Here is a 25,599-nt window from a genome sequence, read left to right on the forward strand (position 1 = left end):
CCTCAGAAACTGTGAATAGTTCAAGGTTGGAGTATCCCACTTATCCCTTCTCCCATCCCAATATAAAATAACAAAAACATCTACCCTAGACTGATCATAGACTGAGCCAAGTACGTAAAGTGCTAAGAATTCTGCATGCAGTTGCTACGGGTAACCCAGGGGAATCCAAAAATGTCAATCACCTGCAGTCCTCTAGGGGGCAGTGCTACACACTGATAATCAGGACACCGATAATTAGTGCCCTGATTATCAGTGCCAATGTCCCTTTAACATGAGCTGGTTATCGGCTTTCTTCTCTCCTCATGCTGCCAGCGTGAGGAAGGAAAAAACGATAACCGTCTTGTGTTTGGATCCCGTGATCAGCTGTCATTGGTTGACAGCTGATCATGTGGTAAAGAGCCGCTGTGATTGGCCCTTTACCTCAAACTGTAATCAGTTGAGTCTAAAGGACTCAGCGATCACAGAGCACACAGCCGTGCTCCGCAGGGGGCGCACGGGCAGTGCGATCACAGGAGGATGTCCATGGACGTCCTCCTGCAAACTAAGCCCACGCTGCAGCTGTCTTTCGGCTATAGCACGGGCAGGAAGTAGTTAAAGGGGAGCTCCTGTGTAAAACTTAAGTCAGTAACAAAAACTGTAACTGCTGACTTTTAATAAAAAGCCACTCGCCTGTTCCACAATCGAGCGGTGTGCTCACCCCAGCTGTTTTCATCTCCTGGCGTAGGAGTATTAACTGTGAGCACCCAGCTGTGACAGCTTGTGGCTTTACAGCTGGATGCCCACTGCGCATGCACGGGCCGAGCTGCGCATTATGAATGGTCCCGTAATCTTCTGGGACCTTTCGCATGTCCCAGAAGACTGCGGAGGGGAAGAGGAATTCCGCTTCCAGTCGCCTAGGCAATCGGAGCGGAAGTGGGAGCGGGTACCTCTGAAAATTAGGTACCCGCTCCCCAAAAGTGCCATTTCTTTATCAGAATCAGGGGATGAAGCTGCAAAGCGGAACTTCACCTTTGGGATGTAGCTCCACTTTAAGGCCCTGGCTCTCAGGCATGGCGAGCTTCATGCAAGTAGGAAGTGCAAGGAAAGGTATGCCATCTGTTAGGGACAGTACTAGAGAAAGGTTCCTGATCAGGAGGAAAAGCATAGGGTAGTACCATTTTTGGACATGAAACGGCCAGGCCGCATTCTGCCCCTCTCTACAGATTCTGTCATTGCGGCTGGAATCCGCTCTGTTCAAGCTGCTGTAACGAAGAGTGCACCCGTTTGGGCAGTCTTCCCACCGGGATTGTTGTGTACTGTTGCTGCATTGCGTCAATACAAAATAATGTTTGAACCAGCTGTGTGCATCCAAGCTACTACCTCTGGTGTACTTCCTGGTGAGCTCCAAGAACACAACACTCAACCTGGGATGTCTCTGTAAACCTCTGTGTACAATCCATACAAAAAAGGGAGAAAGGCTGGTGCCATGGAAGTCAGCTGAAACATTGTTTTAATATTGAAGGTGAACAACAATCAAAAAAGCCAACATGTTTTGGTCATCAGACCTTAATCATGGCTTGATGGCCGAAACGCATTGCTTTTTTGACTGTTGTTCACCTGCAAAAATAATAGAATGTTTTAGCTGACTTCCATGGCACCAGCCTTTCTCCCTTTTTTGCATGTGTGAATTATTGCCACCCCACCACGCTGCACCACACTTACACTTGGCAGCTGTTTGCAGGATATGTTCTTTGCAGTGGGTGCAGATAGAGGACTGGGCTCCAGCATGACTCTGTTAGGATTACCCTAACAATTACCTGGTAACAGAGCCTAAAATGATGAGGAAGGCTCCTCTAACACCTCTGACGCAGGACCCCTGGTAGAGTGAACAGAAGGCACAGGCGTGCAGAGTGGTTATCAACCCCAGGCAGGAGAGGTCGTGAAGCAGGCAGGCTGGTAGACAGCGGGTAGATGGCAGACTGAAGCAGGCTGGTGCATGTGACAGCTGGCAGGTGAAGCATAAACTGGTAGCAGACTGTAGAACGGCAGGCACAGCAGGATGTGTCAGGAAGTAGAGTCAAGCAAACCTGTCATACACTGGCAGGATGGATCAGGTACAGGGAAGCAGGCAAGAGCTTGGTCTGGGTACAAGCCAGGTCAGGAGCCAATTGATGGAAGAGAAGCAAACGGAGCAGACAGAAGCAGAGGTCAAGGGCAAATCAGGCTTGGTGCAAGTGGAGTTCAGAGAGTGGTCAGACAAGCTGGGTCAGCAACTGGAAAGGATACAGCATAACAGCGTCGCAGTATACAGGGAAGGCTGAAACGCAAAGCAGCATTGATCCTGATCACTGACACAGTTTAAATAGCCCATGTCACCTGTGCGTGTGAGCACACTTATATGCGCGTGGCCATCTGAATGCATGCATAATTATTAGTCAAATTCCTATGTGTACTAGAGTAAGCAGGAATTAGCCTATGAAGAGGCACCGAAGTCCGTCTAAAGGAACCATGTTGTCTACTGGCTTGCCCTTCCTGACACGGCCTTACCCCTAATACTAATATTTTTGAACCTGATTGTGAAGTATTGCTGCCGCACCATGCAGCACCCCACTGACAACTTTACAATGGGGGGGGGGGGGGTCCACAACCTATCAATCGCAAACTACCCAATGATCTTTGGCAGGTAATGGGTAGATCACGTTCCTTCCTTTTGTGACCTCACTGGAACTGATCGGTTTTCCGCTGGCAGCAGCAAAAAAGCCTGCTTCTCCCACCCGCCAGCATTCAGCTGCTGCCAGAGGGTGGTGTCCAGTAGTTTTTTTGTTGTAAAAAAAACTTCTGACACCACTCACTGCTCTTCTGACACTGTCCTATTGTCCATTTCCCGGGGGGAGCCTGGAGCTCCTCTTTAAGTTCTCTGCTGTGTTTAGACTTTGCTACATGCAGGGAACTCAGAAACTGAGTTCTTCTGAGTGCTCTAATTATATTGATGAAAACCATGAGAATTAATCATGATGCATCGTGTAATTGAATTGAATAGTTGATATGATAATCAAATCTAATCGTGAGGCCTCTAGTAGCTATGAGGATAGACTGGTCTTCCCCCCCCTCCGCCCCCACAGATGGTTCGACAATATAGCTAGGAAGGAGGTGGGAGCTTCATAGCCTCTGCTTGTCTCGGGTTCAAGCACCTTCCTGAGACAAACGGCAGCAAGAGGAATGCAGAGAATAAGTGGGCGTGTCATCATTTGTACTTGTTCCTTCCACAAGTTTATCAGTGCACAGTTTATTGTGCATTATGTGCCCATAGTTAAGGAAACATTTCTCTACAAAGAGTACAGGAGAGATGTGGGAGTGTTTTTAAAGCGGAGTTCCGGGCACAGATGTGATTTTTCAATAAGCATACCCCCGGGACAGTCAGGGCTAGCACATTCCACAATGGCTAGCCTCTGATCTGTCCCGGTTCGCACTTACCTTTTAGAAGAAATAGTTACTTATAAAATTTCTTCCACAGCGTTTCCATCTCTCTTGTGGGCAGCTGAAGCCGGCGCGGTCCTCTTCTGCGTCTTCTTCCGCGTCTTCTTCTCCCAGAATGCGCCGCACCGGCCCCTCTCGTCACTTCCGGCGCGGCGCCGCATTCCTAAACAGCTTCTGGGCATGCCCAGAAGCTGTTTAGCAGGGGAATGCGGCGTCGCCCGGAAATGACGTGCGGGGCCGGTGCCGTCGCATTGATTCCTGGGAGCTATGACGTTCAGCTCCCAGGAATCATCACGAGGCAGGAAGTGACGGGGTGAGCCACGGCTCAGAGGGAGGAAGTACCCTGAGGTGAGTATTTACGATCTACAATTACAAGGTGAGTTTTAAAAAAAAAAAAAACCTAACTATCCAATTCCTTTTCAGGTCATCCAGAACTAGCGGACGGGCACAAAAAAAAAACATTGATTTTGTGCCCGGAACTCTGCTTTAAGGAAGTTTATAACAATAGTATTCACTGATGTATTCCATTGCGTAATGTAGTCCTCTTTTGGGTGGATTATAAGAAATGGCCTTCCCCAAACAGGATATTATGCTAAACCTGTAGTTAAATAAGAGAACCATAAACTTCACTAAGTGAAAGAGTGGGATTCATAATAAAGTTGTCAGTGCCTCCACCAAGGACTCTCTGTGAATAGATGGGATTCCCTTCCTAGAAAATTAGCCAGTAATCTAATCAAAGTAATTGGAAGCAGAAGACCTACTGCAACCATAATTGTGTATAACTATAACCATAAGCATAAAGATGCACACCAGTAAAGAAATAATACAAGCTTTATATAAGAAAAGATTAATAACAGTACACACATTCAATGTAAACAGTTATTATCAGCAAAGGGCCCGATAGGAGTCCTGGTGGAGTTGTGCACATATACCCGGGTATATATAGTTATTTATTGATCTACCTAGATTAATGTTGCAGGAAAGTCCCGTTGCAGGGGCCCCTGAGGATGATGCAGCATCTATCTTTGTGTTGGAGACCTGAAGACAAGACCTGTGATGATGAGGAGACCCTCTAGCCTTTACCCAACCAGTTTGGAATGCAGTCTTAGTTTATTGGAAACAAATCATCTCTTCTGATCTGATATTAGTGCATACCTCCCAACATTTTGAGATGAGAATGAGGGACACCTAATATCAAATGTATGTAGACATAAGACACACACACCCCGCCATGCCCCCTTGAAGGAGTATTATTAAAAAAATGATTGGTTAATCCCACAAGTGCTGTTTTTTAGCCCTGCTTTTCCTTTATACTTGCGTTTGAAACGTACAAATGCGGCAATTTGGAAAATGGATGAAAGGTTTCGCACTGTGAAACACTTTTTGAAAGAAAAAAGTGCATTTTATATACAAATATATAGATCCGACTAAAATGAGGAACAAATGAAGAGGAAAGAAGGACACCCTGATTTTGTTCCAAATCAGATACAGTCCCTCAAAATCAGGTAAGAGGGGACGACACCACTCAGACCAGTCTAAGTCCATGATCCAAGAGTAGGTGCTGAACCTCGGCTCGCCACCGTGAGAAACGTATAAGAAGAAAATGGTCGCACACCACCACGGTATCCAATGAAGAAAATATCTACTCTTGTTTTTATGCAAGCAGATATGTGGCAGGTATGGAGTAATTAAGAGGCTAATTGAACAGGGGTATTCACCTTCGGGTGAGCATTTAAATTTTGGCCTCTCATTACACACTTTGTAGTGAACACGTAGCATTCATGTAAAACGTGTCTACTATCCTACCCTGCTGTACCTTGTACCATTCAAGTGAATAAAGGAATTTTTCTTCATTGGATCCCGTGGTGGTGTGCACTATTTTCTTCTTATACATTTCTCCTGGTGGTAAGCCGAGGTTCAGCACCTACTCTTGGATCGTGGACTTAGACTGGCCTGAGCGGTGTCGTCCTCTCTTACCATTCAGCTCTCACTTTTACACCTGCCCAGTGAGTCTTTTTCTGCTTTCATTTCACAAAATGAAGGATAATCAAGGTACACAAGACACAAGCTGGACTTTTAGACAATTGAAAGACAATCCCTTTAGAGCCAATACTCATGCTATTTTGAATGACAAAGTAGAAAACAATTTGGGCTCTATTAAGCTCCTTTTCCGTAAACTGGAAAAAGCCATACATAAGGAAATTAGAGCTTATTGGGATTCGAGTACTCTTACTGAATATCTGTCATTAAACCGTATACCAAGAGTATTACGTATAAAAAACGTTTTCTACTTTTGATTTATATGATGAAGATTTAAAACAACAATGGACAGATACTCATTTACTTTGCTCATCCACATTGATGAACATTATAATTTTGTCTGAAACAAGAGAAATTGAGAGTCTACAAAAGGATATCTCTGTTCTTCAGGAGGATGCTAAACCTCTACAGGCCATGTCTGAGTTTGCAGATTTGGCTAAACAACTTAATGACAGATTAAATTGTTTGGAAAAAGGCATTATTGAAACGAAAAAAGAAAAGATGCCAAGAGACAAATTGGACTATGACACTAATTCATGGAGATGCAAACGTTCTTGAAATCATCATGCTGCATGTCATGTCAGCTTTTCAGACACTGAGGCAAGCCTTACGGATGATACTATGGCGGCCTCGGACTCTGATCGATCAGTTATGCGGACACCTGCTTCTGGACGACGTAATGGAACCCATTCACCTTCTGTTCAAAATAAGACAAAAAAAGGGAAGAAGAAGCAGAAATCTCAGAAGAAACCACACAGGAGAACTAGGAGAGGCTGCAAATGGAGACGCAGTGGAAAGTGGAAATCGTTACCCATCTCAAGCACTTCAACATAGGATGTAACGGATAACATCAATGTATTTAGTCTATCTGACAGACATTTAACCTTTGAAGAAATGTCATTATTGTCAAGAGGCCTGAATTTTTGTCCCCAAAGATATTTTTATTTATTTGATACAATTTTGGACATTAATAAATTTATTAGAAATGTCACTTTAAAAAAAAATTACTATAAATGTGATGATGGCGTTTACATAGGTGATGTTGATCATGATACTGTTTCTGATGACTTAGAGCACACACCTGTTGTTCATACATTTGGTGATTTTTGTGCCATTAGTGAGCTGGAAGATCTCTTATGGGAGGGGGGGAATGCCTGCAATTTTATTGCAGACAAACCCCTACTGATCCACCTGAAAAGCAAATCACTATTTTATCCTATTAATGGCCGTTGTGCAGAAATGGATAAGTTCCAGAAAGTGGTGGAGAGAGATCTTACAGCTCTGGCTACAAAAACATCTTTGGTTTGACCCCCGGAAACGACAATTTGACAGCTAAGGAAAGAGAAGCTATTAGGGATCTTGACCCCTCTATTGTGATTTGCAACTCTGATAAAGGGGGTCTTGTTGTTGTAATGGGGGGTCAATGCCTATACTCAAGAGGCCGAAAGACAACTTCTGGACAATTCTATATATCAAAAATTAGGCTGTGATCCTACTAAAAGATGAGGTTAAATATCTTGGTTGAGGAGGGGGTTGTTACTCCAAGCACAAAAGTAGTGACCGTACTCCGATGAGGATAGAAACATTGAAGTTTTATTCATCACCACAAATTCCATACATCACTTGACACATCACAGGACAGGTACATTGGTGGACGCGTTTCACTACACTATGATCACTTACTTATAACCATACAAAAATGCCAAGTGGAGAGACCGCTGATAAAGAGGTGCAACAGCTGAAAATAATGAATATAATTGCTTAATACTCCTTACTGAAACCTCTCTCACCTGCAGCCACAATTCAACTGGCATGTTAAAACCAAATTGTCACATCTCCTTGTGTTTACCAAGAGATAATGGACATCAATAACATCATGTGGAGTGAACATACAATTTATAAATATACTTAAAGAATTACATATAAACATATAAGTATATGAATATATACCCCAAATAATGAGCTGATGTGAAATGTGAATGAAAATTAAAATAAAAGTAATAATAAATCCAAAAGAAAAGGAGATAGAACAACCTCCCACAGTGTGTGGAGAACCAGGTATATATATATATATATATATATATATATATATATTATATACCGGTTTCTGTATCACCCCAACAGTTGAAAATTAAAAATTAAAAAATGGAAAGTATAGAAAGAGTATATAAAAATTAAAAATAATAAAAATTAATGAATGAAAAAAATGTGGGACTAAGAGTGCAAGTGTAAAAAATAATATATATATATATATATATAATATATTAGCTGAACGGTGGAAGTAGGTAAGAACGTGAGAGAGTCACAATATAGATTAGTGACAGATTATACAGAAGAGGTTAACTCCAAAAAAAGAAGAGAAAACTATATTTAGACCCCTAACTTATTGCTTGAATATGATTCGAATTAATATGGTGCAAGAATATGTACTCTGAAATTAATCAGTAGATAGCCAAAAACATGTAAACGTACCACATATAAAAAATATATATGTATACATATCTCGAGCAAAAGAATCTCCCTACACTGAACATGTATCGGAAATGTCAGACCATAAGAAAGAAAGATAAACCAATAAACTATTGAGGCAAAAGGAATAATGAAAATTAGAAGATTGAAAAATCTGATGAGGGAAGTATAGTCTGAGGGAAACATATATGTGTGCATGTATATAAATATTGGTATACTTTGTGAATATGCACATCTATACATAGATCAACCAGGACATTCATTACATACAAGAAGAGGCATCACCATAGACTCCAGCCATCAAACAAGAGAACTCTCCTGGTCAAGAGATGGATGGGGACGATGATGTCAATAACAATGCAGACGAGTCAGTGCATGGGTGTGCATACATATTCACACACATATAATACAATCCCTGAATACCCAGTGACTGCCACCTATTACCATCTCCCCAAAACACACAAAGGGTTAAATCTGTTATATGGGCGGCCTATTATATCAGGTATAATATCACCCATTGAAAAGCTGGGCCAGTTGCTGGATGGACATTTGCAACCATTGCGTACTTCATTACCCAGCTATCTGAAGGATACTAATCATTTACATCAAATTGTGTCAAATATACATTGGGAGGATAATTATATGTGGGTGTCCTGTGATGTTGCAAGTCTTTATTCATCTATCCCACATGACCTAGTTATTCAATCAATTAAATTGTATCTGAAATTTTACACCAATTTACCTATGGAAGTTCAATTATATGAGCTAGATGTTTTGGATTACCTGTTAACCCATTTTTTTTTTTTTTTTTTTTAATGGTGAATATTTCTTACAAAAAGATGGAGCAGCGATGGGAGCCAAATTCTCACCTTCCCTTGTAAATTTGTATATGGAATGATGGGAACGATTTAATATTTTTGACACAAGTAATCCATACAGACAGCATATTAAATTGTTCCATCGCTACATAGATGATTTGTTGTTTATTGTAGATAAAAACTTGGGAGATTTTGACATGTTTTTGAAAAATTTAACCACTTCTGGACCGGAGGGATTTGCCCCCTTAATGACCAGGCCATTTTTTGGGATTCGGCACTGCGTTACTTTAACGGACAATTGCGCTGTCGTGCGATGCTGTACCTAAATAAAATTGATGTCCTTTTTTCCCCACAAGAAGAACTTTCTTTTGTTGGTATTTGATCACCTGTGCGTTTTTTTGCGCTATAAACAAAAAAAGAGCGACAATTCTGAAAAAAAAACAATATTTTTCACATTCTGCTATATAACATTCCCAAAAAAATTAAAACGCAAAATTTAACATTTTAGGCCAATTTGTTTTCTGCTACATATTTTTGGTTAAAAAAAAAAACTGCAAAAAGCTTAGTTTGATTGGTTTCGCAAAAGTTATTGCGTCTACTAACTAGGGGATAGATTTATGTCATTTTTACTGTTTTTTTTTTTTTAACTAGCGATTTTTAGCGGAACTGCGACAATGCAGCGGACAGATCGGACCCCTAACTGACATTTTTGACACTTTTGAGAGGACCAGTGACATTACTACAGTATTCAGTGCTAAAAATATGCACTGTTACTGTAATAATGCCATTGGCAGGGAAGGGGTTAACACAGTGGGTGATCAGGGGTTAAATGTAAGCCTAGGGGAGTGATTCTAACTGTGTGGGGGTTGGGCTTTTGAAATGATCACAGAGATCTGTGATCCTATAAAGCAGGATCACAGGCGCTCTGTGATCATTCCAGAGAGAAGAACGGTCAGCTGTGTTTACAATCTGGGTTGCTCATTAAATATGGTTCGGATTAGATTTAATGGTATGTCGTTCATGTGTATTATATGCATATATATTTTTATTAATTCTACATGATGTTTTTATTGTAAAACTTGGTCGTATAACAATAGATTTATATAATGCTGATTTTTCCAGCTGAAAAAAATGTAAGGTATTAAAACCCCCACTCACCCAGCACTATGGAGCTAATTCCGTTGCCGCAATAAAACTAATTAACTAATATAAATTATATATAAAATATAAATTATATACAGCAGCTGCTATAAAAGGTAAAATTGCAAACAAAAGGTGTGTACATAATATCCTCTTATTAGGAAATAAATGTGAACACTAACAGCGCTAATAATAACACAGAGCAAAGTCCCAGTGTATAGTGGATAGTCAAAGGTGCTCAAACTGGTCAAACAAAAATGCAGGATGAAACAATCCAGATAATAGATCCTATTAAATCAGTCCTTCATGCTGGTCAGTGAAACTTGCTTAACCATGCACCATCACCTCACCGTTGTGACCCCCTAGGTATTGCCCACGTACCTATAGGAGATCAGACATGGACCTGATATAAATCCAAGTGGTTCCAGCTGCTCAAAGTTCACTTTAAACTCCGGATGGGTCCTTCTCAATCCTCAGACACCATGTAACATCAGACACCATGGAACATAAGATGAGGACTCATAGTGTAAACTGTACACACCAGTTTTATTAAACCATAAAATCCACAATAAATGCACTCACAATATAAAAAACAATGATAGTGTTACTTGGTGTCAGGGATACCACATGCAGGCATCCAGCAAGGGTGATCAGATCAGTTGGCTGCACTAAGGAATCAGGACCCAGATGGATAAAGATGTAAATAAGTTTATTAAGCAAAATGACACACTCCAATACCAACACCAGTGACCATAAACAAGTAAACAAAATATAAATGATAACAGTACAAAACCCCAATAGAACCTAACAAACTATATACAAAGGGATGGAGCAAACAATAGCAGGACAGGGACAGGAGACAAGGAAAGCAGGGAGCCAGGTACAGGAAGCAGGATGCAGGGAACAGGACTCAGGATCAGGATACAGGTTTCAGGATCAGGCTCAGACAGGGACACGGCTAGCAGAGAAAATACTGAAGCACTGAGCCTCAGTGAAGGGCGGGCTTATATTCCCTCAGCAGTCCTCCTCAGGTGCAGCTTAATTAAAAGAACAGTCCAGCTGCTGGGAGACACCCGCTGGTGGGCCCTGGAACTGCGCCCCTCAGTTCCAGGAACAACAGTGCCACCAGCAGGTGACCCACGTAATGACACAGATCCTGACAGTTCCCCCCTTTAAGGAGTGGCCTCCGGATGCTCCATTGTGCTTCTACCCCGAAAGTCCAAAAAGGTCTCCCCTCCATGTCTGTGGGTCTTCTAGCACTCTCTAGGCCAAAGTCCTTTAACTTGCCGGAAGGCGTGCCACCAGAGTCCAGCAATTGATCATGCGCCCCACCACCAGGGTCTGGAAGCCGTCTAGGCACCCCAAAGGTCAAGTTCCTGAAGAGGCGTAACATTAGGGATACACCTGCCCTCATTGCAACACATGTCCCAACACTGGGACTGAAGGCAAGCTGGACATCAAGCAGGGGAGCGCCAGCGGCATGCAGGATATCCGGCAGTGGCACACCAGGCTGGGCCACAGACAGTGGCACATCAAAAAGGGCGGCAGACCGTGGCTCAGCAGGCACTGGATCAGCAAACACTGGGTCAGCAGGCACCGGAACAGCAAGCACTGGGTCAGCGGGCACTGGAACAGCAAGCACTGGGTCAGCAGGCACGGTAGTGGTCACCAGAACAGCGGGCACGGGATCAGCTGGCACCGGATCAGCGGGCAGAGTAAGAGACACCGGATCAGCAGGCACCGGAACAGCGGGCACTGGAACAGCAAGCACTGGGTCAGCAGACTGGGTAGTGGTCACCAGAACAGCGGGCACCAGAACAGCAGGCTCAGTAGGAGGCACCGGATCAGCGGGCACTGGACCAGCAGGCTCAGTAGGAGGCACCAGATCAGCGGGCACTGGAACAGCAGGCATTAGAACAGCAGGCACTGGATCAGTAGGAGGCACCGGATCAGTGGGCACTGGATCAGCAGGCTCAGTAGGAGGCACCAGATCAGCGGGCAATGTAACAGCAGGCACTGGATCAGCAGGCTCAGTAGGAGGCACCGGATCAGTGGGCACTGGATCAGTGGGCACTGGAACAACAGGCATCAGAACAGCGGGCACTGGATCAGCAGGTTCAGTAGAAGGCACCGGATAAAAGGGCACTGGATCAGCAGGCTCAGTAGGAGGCACTGGATCAGCGGGCACCGGAACAGCAGGCACTGGATCAGCCGGCTCAGTAGGAGGCACCAGATCAGCGGGCACTGGAACAGCAGGCATCAGAACAGTGGGCACTGGATCAGCAGGCTCAGTAGGAGGCACCGGATCAGTGGGCACTGGATCAGTGGGCACTGGAACAACAGGCATCAGAACAACGGGCACTGGATCAGCAGGCTCAGTAGGAGACACCGGATCAGTGGGCACTGGATCAGCAGGCACTGGAACAACAGGCATCAGAACAGTGGGCACTGGATCAGCAGGCTCAGTAGGAGGCACCGGATCAGTGGGCACTGGATCAACAGGCTCAGTAAGAGGCACCAGATCAGCGGGCACTGGATCAGCAGGCATCAGAACAGCAGGCACTGGATCAGCAGGCTGTAAGGTTCTGGCACTCTCAGTGCCTCCTATCACATCATTTCCGGGTGCTTTCCATCTACCTAGATAGATGAAGCACATATAGGTGTGTTTCCCTTTAAGAGTGCTGACATCATCATGAGGCGCCGGACTGAACAGCTATTTAAATCAACAGCTTTCACTCACATGTGTTCGTTCAACCTGCTTTGTGCCTTGATGCTAACCTGTCTTGAAGCTCTCATGCTTGCAAGCATACCTCGCTGTCGGAACCACGCTGCGCTGATCCCTGTATCCCGCTACCGGATCATCCGCTCTTGTCGAACCTCTCCTCTGCTACATTGCTACTAGTGATAAGTACCCCACAGGGGAAACCTCAATAACCTTCATACTAAAGCTTACACTGTCTAGCTCTGCATACTAAGGACTGTTACTACATCTGCACTATCTAGATTGCTAGCTCTTGAGCCTACTATCATCTGCTCTTGCACTGGGTTAGTCTCTCCTGTATGTCATCTGCTATCCTATCATCTACTACCATACATGATTGCTAACCTATCTGCATCCCACCTGTTATTATCTCATTCTCAAGAACATTCCTCTCAAGTGTCTGTCACCTATCGTCTCTACTCAACCTGTCTCTTCAGCCTATCACCTCTATACTACTATATACATAGATCACTCCAGGAACTTCTTATTGAGTGTGTATATTTGTATGCTGAATTGAGATCATCCACACATGATGAGTCTTGGGGAGTTGGGATTGGTGTCTCAGCGTTTCTCTACATGACTACTGAAGTGGAATATTTCTGCAGCTGTAAATCCACATCATACATAAAACGCAGGAGCGTTACAGATTGAACGAACCCGATAAAATGGATTCAGCAGAAATGACCACTCAGGTGACACAGTTAACACAACAAGTAACTGCGTTAATACACGCACTTACTGAATTAAAAGAAGACAATCAGGCTCTGACGCAGCAGGTGGCCAGACTGACACAGCCTACTGCTGCTCAACCCCCAGAACCTCTTGTCCTTCTACCAGACAGGTTTGATGGTTCCCGTTCCTCTTTCCTTTTTTTTCGTAAGGATTGTGAGCTCCTATTTATCCTTAAGCCTAGGACCTATCATAATGACTTTATTAAAGTGCATGCTGCCATTAATTTGCTTTCTGGCAAAATGAAAACGTGGGCATACGAGAAACTGCAAGAAAAAAGTCCGATCCTAGACAATTGGGAATCATTTGCAATTGCGATGCACTCCCAGTGTCTCCACTCCCAAAAATCTACTCCTAAACCTGCTCCAGGTAACCGCAGACCCCGGCTACCTAGGGAAAAAAGGAAACCAAATGAATATGGTGATCCTGCCTGGTCATGGTCCAAGCCTGCCTTAAACAGTCAGCCTTGTCACTCTGACACATCTCATTTGAACCCTGATCCTACAGAGATGGATGAGGAGCCTATGGAGATTGGTGCCGTACATGCTAAGTTGTCCTTACAAAAAAAAAAAGATCACAGGAGAATCTGTGGCCTTTGTTTTTATTGTGGAGAAGGGGGACATTTCATTACATCCTGCCCAACCAGACCCCATAGGCCTAAGGCTCTCCCAATGGAGGCCAGGCGAATCCGAACGGTCTTCCCTGAAAAACAGCCTGGAAATTACCAAGGCTGTTGCCAGCCCTGTCCCCGTCCTATATCAAAAAAGGGCACCCAGACTTTGACAAATATTGGAATAGATATTCCTTCAACTCCAGTGAACTCGATACCACGTTCTGAAAAACCTCCTGTACCACCTCCTGAGGATACTCTTATTTTTGCAAGCACATTTTTAGCTTCCAATGAAAACATTGAGATTCTTGCACCTGACTGCGTACGCGCTTCTGATTTCACGGTGGTATATAGGAAGGATCTGAGGATGTTTGAAGAAGCATTGGTTGCTAGGACTACTAGGATTACTTCGGATGGTTATGCGTCCGATTCTAGTGAGGGGTTCATGTAGCAGATACCCTAACAACAAGTCCTATCCGATTCTCAGATCGGTTACCAACCTGATCCGATTCTCACATCGGCAACCAGTATTATCCGATTCTCATATCGGCAACAAGTGATCCGATTCTCAGATCGGTTACCAACCTGATCCGATTCTCAGATCGGTTACCAACCTGATCCGATTCTCATATCGGCAACCAGTTTTTTTTTTTTCCGATTTTCACATCGGCAACCAGTATTATCCGATTCTCGTATCTGCAACCAGTCTCATCCGATTCTCGCATCGTCAACCAGTCTTACCCGATTCTCGCATCGGCAACCAGTTTCATCCGATTCTCGCATCGGCAACCGGTCTTATCCGATTCTCGTATCGGCAACCAGTCTTATCCGATTCTCGTATCGGCAACCAGTATTATCCGATTCTCGTATCGGCAACTAGTCTTATCCGATTCTCGTATCGGCAACCAGTCTTATCCGATTCTCGTATCGGCAACCAGTATTATCCGATTCTCGTATCGGCAACCAGTCTTATCCGATTCTCGTATCGGCAACCAGTCTTATCCGATTCTCGTATCGGCAACCAGTATTATCCGATTCTCGTATCGGCAACCAGTGTTATCCGATTCTCATATCGGCAACCAGTCTTTTCCGATTCTCGTATCGGCAACCAGTCTTATCCGATTCTCGTATCGGCAACCAGTCTTATCCGATTCTCGTATCGGCAACCAGCCTTATCCGATTCTCGTATCGGCAACCAGTGTTATCCGATTCTCGTATCGGCAACCAGTGTTATCCGATTCTCGTATCGGCAACCAGTCTTTTCCGATTCTTACATCGGCAACCAGCTTTTTCTGATTCTTATATCGACAACCAGCCTTAGAGGCCTTCCGGAGCCGGCCTTACGGGGGGGGGGGGGGTACTGTAAGGTTCTGGCACTCTCAGTGCCTCCTATCACATCATTTCCGGGTTCTTTCCATCTACCTAGATAGATGAAGCACATATAGGTGTGTTTCCCTTTAAGAGTGCTGACATCATCATGAGGCGCCGGACTGAACAGCTATTTAAATCAACAGCTTTCACTCACATGTGTTCGTTCAACCTGCTTTGTTCCTTGATGCTAACCTGTCTTGAAGCTCTCATGCTTGCAAGCATACCTCGCTGTCGGAACCACGCTGCGCTGATCCCTGTATCCCGCTACCGGATTATCCGCTCTTGTCGAACCTCTCCTCTGCTACATTGCTACTAGTGATAAGTACCCCACAGGGGAAACCTCAATAACCTTCATACTAAAGCTTACACTGTCTAGCTCTGCATACTAAGGACTGTTACTACATCTGCACTATCTAGATTGCTAGCTCTTGAGCCTACTATCATCTGCTCTTGCACTGGGTTAGTCTCTCCTGTATGTCATCTGCTATCCTATCATCTACTACCATACATGATTGCTAACCTATCTGCATCCCACCTGTTACTATCTCATTCTCAAGAACATTCCTCTCAAGTGTCTGTCACCTATCGTCTCTACTCAACCTGTCTCTTCAGCCTATCACCTCTATACTACTATATACATAGATCACTCCAGGAACTTCTTATTGAGTGTGTATATTTGTATGCTGAATTGAGATCATCCACACATGATGAGTCTTGGGGAGTTGGGATTGGTGTCTCAGCGTTTCTCTACATGACTACTGAAGTGGAATATTTCTGCAGCTGTAAATCCACATCATACATAAAACGCAGGAGCGTTACACAGGCTCAGTAGGAGGCACCAGATCAGCGGGCACTGTAACAGCAGGCATCAGAACAGTGGGCACTGGATCAGCAGGCTCAGTAGGAGGCACCGGATCAGTGGGCACTGGATCAGCAGGCACTGGAACAACAGGCATCAGAACAGCGGGCACTGGATCAGCAGGCTCAGTAGGAGGCACCGGATCAGTGGGCACTGGATCAACAGGCTCAGTAAGAGGCACCAGATCAGCGGGCACTGGATCAGCAGGCATCAGAACAGCAGGCACTGGATCAGCAGGCTCAGTAGGAGGCACCAGATCAGCGGGCACTGTAACAGCAGGCATCAGAACAGTGGGCACTGGATCAGCAGGCTCAGTAGGAGGCACCGGATCAGTGGGCACTGGATCAGCGGGCACTGGAACAACAGGCATCAGAACAACGGGCACTGGATCAGCAGGCTCAGTAAGAAGCACTGGATCAGCAGGCACTGGAACAACAGGCATCAGAACAGCGGGCACTGGATCAGCGGGCACTGGATAAGTGGGCATCAGAACAGCGGGCATCAGAACAGCGGGCTGAGAAACAGGCACCGGATCAGCAGGCTGGGTAACAGGTATAATTGTATGTGTTGGGAAAAATCTCCTTTTCTTTTTAGGTTTAGATACAGGAATCTTGCTAGTGGTTGCAGGGCTATGAATAGATTGTGAAGTAGATGGAAGCGAAATGGCAGTATTGGGAGATGGTGGAAAAGGAGAGACAGTTACAGAGGAGAATTTCTGAGAGGTTGCTAGGGGCAACAGAGTAGTAGAGGAAGTTTTCACAGGGTTAAATGCAGGAAAAGTGCAACTCGTTAAGCCAGGATATGAACAAGCAGTGGAAAGCAAACCATACCTAACTGCAGCTGTGGTTGCTACGGGTAACGGAGAGGAGAAACTTTGAGAAAACTGGTGTCCAGAGGCAGAAGTGGATTGGTGTGAGTTAGCTGATGCTAAATTGGAAAGATCTGACTGTAAGATCCTGGTACCTGCGGTACCCTTCCAGCCTATTATTTGTACATTACGTTCCACCATATAGATAGGTGGAACGCATCTAGTACCTGTCCCTTTAAATTCCATGACCTCATCAGTGAGTGCCGCTCTGAGCGGCTATTTCAACCGCCGGCATTCACTCACATGTGTTCGTGCAAACCGCTTGCTACAGCATTACCTAACGCTGCCGAATCCTCCAGCTATTCCCTAATACCTGGATTGACCGAAGACTTGCTACAACATCTTGTATCTCGCTACAAGATCATTACCTCACCGCCGGAACCCTCTCCTTACAAACCTACCAGTGATAAGTACCCCACAGGGGAATACCTTCCTAATCTACTTTCACTACTACTCTGCTTACTAAAGACTATTGCTACTCTAAGAACTATACTGTTACATCTAACATCTGCACCGCTACTTAGATTGCAAGCTCTTGAGCCTATTACCATCTTGTCACTGCACTAGCCTAGCATCTCCTGTACACTTCATCTGCTCTTCACTACCACCTGTTACCTGTACATGTTTGCTATCCTAAGTGCTTACTATCACCATCTGTTACCTCTTACCATTGCTATCACTATCCACGCCTGTCCCCTCAGTATCACCTCTATACTTTCACATATAAACATATCACTCCAGGAACATCTTTAATGAGTGTCTGTGTTTGTGTATGTGCTAGCTGAGACAGGCTGATGCACAATGATGAGTCTTGAGAGTTGGATATGGTAGTTCAACACATCTCTACATGACTACTGAGTGTAACTTCCGCAGCTGCAAATCCACACCACACAAATAAACGCCGGAGCGTTACAGATTGCACGAACCAGAAAAATGGATTCAGCGGAAATAGCTACACATGTGATACAACTATCACAAAAGGTAGATTCATTAATTCTTTCACTTACTGAAGTGAAAAATGAAAACCAGACCTTGAGACAGCAGATAGCCCGTGTTTCACAGCTCACTGCTGCCCAACCCCGTGAGCCCAAAATAAACCCTCCACAAGTGTTTACGGGTGATCGGAAAAAATTCAGTGAATTTAAAAACGCATGTCAATTGCTTTTTAATCTAAAACCTCGTACTTACACTACAGACCAATTAAAAGTCTGCACCACTATATCATATATGTCAGGTGATCCACGGGCTTGGGCAGACTCTCTTATTGAGAAAAATGACCCTCTTCTCAACTCCTATCCTACGTTTTTAGCAGAGCTCTCTAGCCTATATGAAGACTCTAATAGGCAGAGTACTGCTGACAGCCAATTGAGGGCTTTAAAACAAGGAAGGAGACCTGTTGAAGATTTTGTAGCAGAGTTCAAGAGATGGACCCTTGATTCAGGGTGGAATGATGCATCTCTGCGAACCCAGTTCAGGCTTGGGTTATCTGAAGCCATAAAAGACGAACTCGCCCGAGCGGAATTACCTGGCACCTTGGATGCCTTGATACAACTTAGTATCAAAATAGACAGACGATTGCGAGAGAGGAAGGCTGAGAAAATGGGAATCCCATTACCCAACCCTTCTCGGGAGTCGTCCTTCGATCCTACTCCTATGGAGGTAGGAACCATCCGCCCACCAATATCGTCTACTGAAAAGGCCAGGAGAAGAACAGAAAATCTCTGTATGTACTGCGCCTCCGCCGAACATTTGATAAGCGTTTGTCCCCTTGTCCACAAGAAAAAGGGTGAGTGTTCACAGGTCTTGCTGGGGGGATTAACGACTTCTTTTACTAATCCCTATCTCTTTATTCGTTTGATCCTACAGTGGGACCAAATTAGGATCACCACCAAGGCCATGATCGACACAGGATCTTGTGGGAACTACATTGACACTAGTTTTGTTGCTTTAAATAAAATACCTATTATTTCAAAACCCAAACCTGTCTCTGTTAGTTTGATTAACGGTATTCCGTTATCTTCTGGTCCAATTACCACTCAGACACAAGCACTCCTTACTACTGCTAACGAGTCTCATGTTGAGACCACCACGTTTGATGTGTTACCCTCACCACATTTTCCCATTATTTTGGGACTTCCCTGGTTACATATACATCAACCAACTATTGATTGGAAGACACGGTTCCTAACCTTCCCTTCTCACTATTGCGAGACCACGTGTAACCTCCAATCTCAAAAGAAAATCCTGTCCATGGTGTCAGAGGAAATTACACCACCACCATGCTATCAATATTTATCAGAATTCTTCCTTGAGAAAAATGCTCAAGTGTTGCCTCCCCATAGGGACTACGATTGTTCTATTGACCTACTCCCTAATAGTAAGCTACCTTTCGGTCATGTTTATCCTCTTTCTCAGTATGAACTTTCTCATCTCAAGGAATACTTGGATGAGAACTTAGCGAAAGGGTTCATTAGACCCTCTACTTCCTCTACAGCTGCAGGACTTTTCTTTGTCCGCAATAAGGATTTAAGCCTTCGGCCTATTATTGACTATAGGCAATTAAATATTATTACGATAAAGGATCGCTATCCCTTACCTCTCATCCCAGAACTGATTGAACAAGTGCGTGGAGCCACTTACTTCTCAAAGTTAGACCTTAAAGGGGCTTACAATCTCATCCGCATCTGTAGTGGGGATGAGTGGAAGACGGCATTCAGAACTAGATACGGACTATTCGAATATCTAGTGATGCCGTTTGGGTTGTGTAATGCTCCCGCAGCATTTCAGCGGTTCATAAACGACATCTTCCGAGATCTACTCGATGTCTGTGTCGTAGTATATCTGGACCATATACTCATTTACTCTCAATCCTTGTCTGAACATAAAAGACATGTAAGACTTGTGTTGTCCAGATTGCTCGCACACAACTTGTACGTAAAACTGAAGAAATGCCTATTCCATAAGGAAGAGGTGTTATTCTTAGGATACATCATATCCAAGAACAGCATCAAGATGGATATGAGCAAGATATCCTGTATTCTGGATTGGCCTGTACCAACAACTCGTAAGGCCTTACAACGATTTCTTGGATTCTCAAACTTCTATAGGAAGTTCATCAAGAACTTCTCGTCTATTGTGAGACCACTCACACAACTTACAAGTGTTAAGCAAACATTTAAATGGTCTGAAGAAGCAAATAAAGCGTTCAGCTTGTTGAAATCAAGCTTCATTACCGCTCCCATACTACGCCATCCAGACCCATCCCTCCAATACATCCTGGAGGTAGATGCGTCAAATATGGCTGTAGGAGCAGTTCTTTCGCAACGACCTACGAATACTTCACCACTTCATCCAGTTGCCTTCTTCTCTAAATCACTAAGTAACCCAGAGGTGAACTACCCAGTGGGTGAAAAAGAGTTACTTGCCATGAAGTTGGCACTGGAGAATTGGCGACATCTACTTGAGGGCACTCGGTTGCCAATACTCATATATACAGACCATAAAAACCTCCAATATCTCCAGACCAACAAGACCCTTTCCCACCGACAGGTACGTTGGTCGCTATTCTTCCTAAGATTCAATTTCTTAGTGACCTATACACCTGCAGACAAAAACAAGAAGGCAGATGCGTTATCACGGTTAACCGAAGATAACTGTGCCGAAATTCCTTCATTACCTATAATACCCCATGACCGTATTATTGGTGTTGTTCGTCCCTTAAAGGAAGAGATTCTGCACAGTCTAAGACTGGATTCACCACCACCTCAACTAAGTACTGATGCAGAAGGCTTCCGCTACTTTAACGACAAACTCTACATGCCTCCCGGTATGCGTACCAAAATCTTGGAGTTATCCCATGACGTACCTATGGCAGGACATATGGGTATGACTAAGACATTTAATTTGCTCACTAGGCAATTTTGGTGGCCTGGGATGAAGACGTCTGTACAAAAATTCATTTCTTCATGTGACATCTGTGCAAGGTCCAAAATTGACACTACAAAACCTTCTGGTTTACTTTGCAGTCTACCAATACCCAAAGTTCAATGGGAAGTTGTTTCTTTAGACCTCATAGTGGAATTACCACCGTCCAAGGGATTCACTACCATCCTAGTGTCAGTGGACCATCTGACAAAAATGGCACATTTCATTCCCATTCGCAGACTACCTTCATCTAAGGAAACAGGGGAATTGCTAGTAAAATATGTGTTCAAACTACATGGAATTCCAAAGACTCTTTTATCTGACCGGGGCTCGCAGTTCATCTCTAAGTTTTGGCAAGCTCTATGTCACATACTGCGCATTGAGCAAAAACTTACTTCCCCCTATCACCCGCAGACCAACGGACAAACTGAAAGAGTCAACCAGTGTATTGAACAATATTTGCGTTGCTACACCTCATACCTACAGGATGATTGGGTGGACCTCCTCCCTCTGGCAGAATTTGCTTATAACAATGCAACCCACAGTACTACTAAGCAAAGTCCGTTCTACCTGAACTATGGGTTCCATCCCACAATTCTTCCACCACGCATCCTACCATCAAGTAACCCAGTAGCCTCTGACTATCTCACCCAAATAAAAGACTCTTTGGGCTTACTTAACACCACCATCTCACATGCTCATAGCCAACAAAAGAGGTACTATGACCTCCGCAGAAGACCTTCACCTCAATATGCTATTGGGGATCTTGTTTGGCTATCAACGAGGAACTTGAGGTTGAAAATTCCTAGTAAAAAGCTTGGACCTCTATTCCTGGGACCTTTCCCAATTGAGAAGCTCATTGGGGAATCTGCAGTTCGACTCACTTTACCGGCAGATCTTAAAATACACCCCACGTTCCATGTATCTCTATTGAAGCCACATACACCCAACCAAGGGATTAGACCTACCATCGCGCCTCCACCTCCAATACAAGTTGAAGGTGGAGAAGAATTTGAGATTAAAGAAATTTTGGATTCTCGTATCCACAGAGGAAAGCTCCAATATTTCATAAGATGGAAAAATTATGGTCCCCAAGATGACACCTGGTTGGATGCTTCTGACGTCCACGCACCCAGGCTTATACGAAGGTTCCACTCCAAATACCCGGAGAGACCAGTGTTATAGGCCTTCCGGAGCCGGCCTTAGGGGGGTGGGGTACTGTAAGATCCTGGTACCTGCGGTACCCTTCCAGCCTATTATTTGTACATTACGTTCCACCATATAGATAGGTGGAACGCATCTAGTACCTGTCCCTTTAAATTCCATGACCTCATCAGTGAGTGCCGCTCTGAGCGGCTATTTCAACCGCCAGCATTCACTCACATGTGTTCGTGCAAACCGCTTGCTACAGCATTACCTAACGCTGCCGAATCCTCCAGCTATTCCCTAATACCTGGATTGACCGAAGACTTGCTACAACATCTTGTATCTCGCTACAAGATCATTACCTCACCGCCGGAACCCTCTCCATACAAACCTACCAGTGATAAGTACCCCACAGGGGAATACCTTCCTAATCTACTTTCACTACTACTCTGCTTACTAAAGACTATTGCTACTCTAAGAACTATACTGTTACATCTAACATCTGCACCGCTACTTAGATTGCAAGCTCTTGAGCCTATTACCATCTTGTCACTGCACTAGCCTAGCATCTCCTGTACACTTCATCTGGTCTTCACTACCACCTGTTACCTGTACATGATTGCTATCCTAAGTGCTTACTATCACCATCTGTTACCTCTTACCATTGCTATCACTATCCACGCCTGTCCCCTCAGTATCACCTCTATACTTTCACATATAAACATATCACTCCAGGAACATCTTTAATGAGTGTCTGTGTTTGTGTATGTGCTTGCTGAGACAGGCTGATGCACAATAATGAGTCTTGAGAGTTGGATATGGTAGTTCAACACATCTCTACATGACTACTGAGTGTAACTTTCGCAGCTGCAAATCCACACCACACAAATAAACGCCGGAGCGTTACACTGACCAGGTTTGCAGTAAGGGCTGAACAAAACTCAATTTACAACCCCCTTGTCTGATTAGAGAATATACAGCATTCATGCAATCCAACAGGGCCTCTGGAGAATACACTGAATAATGTTCAATAAAATAGGGTTTATCATCTTCCAAGAGCCACACAAGAGATACCACCTGAGTGACACTAAAAGGAGGAGAATAATCATCACCACCCTTAGGGGTACTAGATAAAGCCAACTCTGCACAGAGCTGAATAAGTGGCTGAATCTCTTTGAACAAAACTCTGCCTTGGTCAACAAACGAGTGGGCCAGACGGATGCATTCCAACAACTGCTCGCTAGTGTAAGTTTTCAAAATTTGGCGACAATATTCCCTGTCTTCTGTTACAAGCAAAGAAAAATAAAAGACCTCCTCTGACTGCATCTTACAACAACCAGAAAATTCCTAATTCCCAGGTGCAACCGATCTGATCGTTAGTGGCTTCAGTATTCTGTCAGGGATACCACATGCAGGCATCTAGCAAGGGTGATCAGATCAGTTGGCTGCACTAAGGAATCAGGACCCAGATGGATAAAGATGTAAATAAGTTTATTAAGCAAAATGACACACTCCAATACCAACACCAGTGACCATAAACAAGTAAACAAAATATAAATGATAACAGTACAAAACCCCAATAGAACCTAACAAACTATATACAAAGGGATGGAGCAAACAATAGCAGGACAGGACAGGGACAGGAGACAAGGAAAGCAGGGAGCCAGGTACAGGAAGCAGGATGCAGGTAACAGGACTCAGGATCAGAATACAGGTTTCAGGATCAGGCTCAGACAGGGACACGGCTAGCAGAGAAAATACTGAAGCACTGAGCCTCAGTGAAGGGCGGGCTTATATTCCCTCAGCAGTCCTCCTCAGGTGCAGCTTAATTAAAAGAACAGTCCAGCTGCTGGGAGACACCCGCTGGTGGGCCCTGGAACTGCACCCCTCAGTTCCAGGAACAACAGTGCCACCAGCAGGTGACCCACGTAATGACACAGATCCAGACACTTGGTATGTTTAGCTTCCTCACGGCTGTCCAGTCAGTCTCTGCTCGTACTATCCATGGCTCGGTACCAGCTAGCGGACTTCGTGGTTTCGGGGTATGGCGTCAGGTGTTCCGGTTGCTAGGGTGACCGCGTGCTCACACCCTAACGCGTTTTGTAACAAGGGACTTCTACGGAGAGCGTGGGCACACGGCACAGTCACTCTCTTTAATGCCTTGTCCAATGGGCGGTGCGTATCTCCAGACCGGTAATGACACCGGAAGGTAAACACGCCAAATCACCTCACCATTTCATGGACATTACTTATACAATATGCCATTTGAGATCTTAATAACATACTCCTCCTCTGTTTAGCTCTACATTGTCTTTATGCAGCTTGCAATCTGGCCACAAGGACAAATGTTAAATGAGCTGTTTCTGTCACTGGACTGTCTACCAGCTGCCAGGGGAGTGGTGGCTCCAGGAAGAAGGGGGGCCGAGATTCAGGAAAGGTTAGACAGGTTGTGGTAATGGGGGACTCAATTATCAGAAGGACAGAGAGGGAAATCTGTCGACACAATTGCGGTAGCCGGACAGTATGTTGTTTACCGGGCGCTCGAGTTCGGCATATCGTGGATCGGGTAGACCGATTATTGGGCGGGGCTGGAGATGACTCAGCGGTCATGGTACATGTGGGCACTAATGACCAAGTAGGGGAAGGTGGAGGATCCTAAAGAACGATTTCAGGGACTTAGGGAATAGATTGAGGAATAGGACCTCCAAGGTGGTTTTCTCTGAAACACTGCTGGTACCTCGAGCCACACCAGAGAGGCAGAAGGAGATTGGGGAACTTAACAAGTGGCTGAGGAACTGGTGTAGGAAGGAAGGGTTTGGGTCCCTGGAGAACTTGGCTGACTTCTCAGTCGGCTACCGGCTCTTTAGTAAAGATGGGCTGCACCTTAATGGGGATGGTGCAGCTCTTTTGGGGAGAAAGATGGCCACCAAGTTGGAAGGGATTTTAAACTAGGAAACGGGGGGGAGGGCTCAGAAGTAGAGTTAGTCAGGAGGGAGCAAAAGACAGAAGGCAGTATAAGAGACAGCAACGACAGTAGTTCCATCACGTGAATTGGGGGGTCTGTGCGGGAAAACCTCAGACCAAGCAGGAATAAAAATAATCACCATTCACTATCAACTTCCACAAAACTAAGAGGGGTATATGCAAATGCCAGGAGCCTAGCTAATGATGATGATGGATGAGTTTGAAATGTTAGTACATGAGGAGGACATAGACCTTGTGAGAATAACGGAAACTTGGTTCGACCCCTCACATGACTGGCTGGCCAATATCCAAGGGTATTCGGTGTACCAGAAGGACAGGGTAGGAAAAAGAGGGGGAGGGGTATGTCTCTATGTCAAGAATAATGTAAGGGTGATAGAGAGGAGTGATATAATGGAAGGGATGAGTATGGAGTTAGAATCCGTA

The sequence above is a fragment of the Pelophylax lessonae genome (genome assembly GCF_965119305.1).
Source record: "Pelophylax lessonae genome assembly, chromosome: 3".
Lineage (NCBI taxonomy): Eukaryota > Metazoa > Chordata > Amphibia > Anura > Ranidae > Pelophylax > Pelophylax lessonae.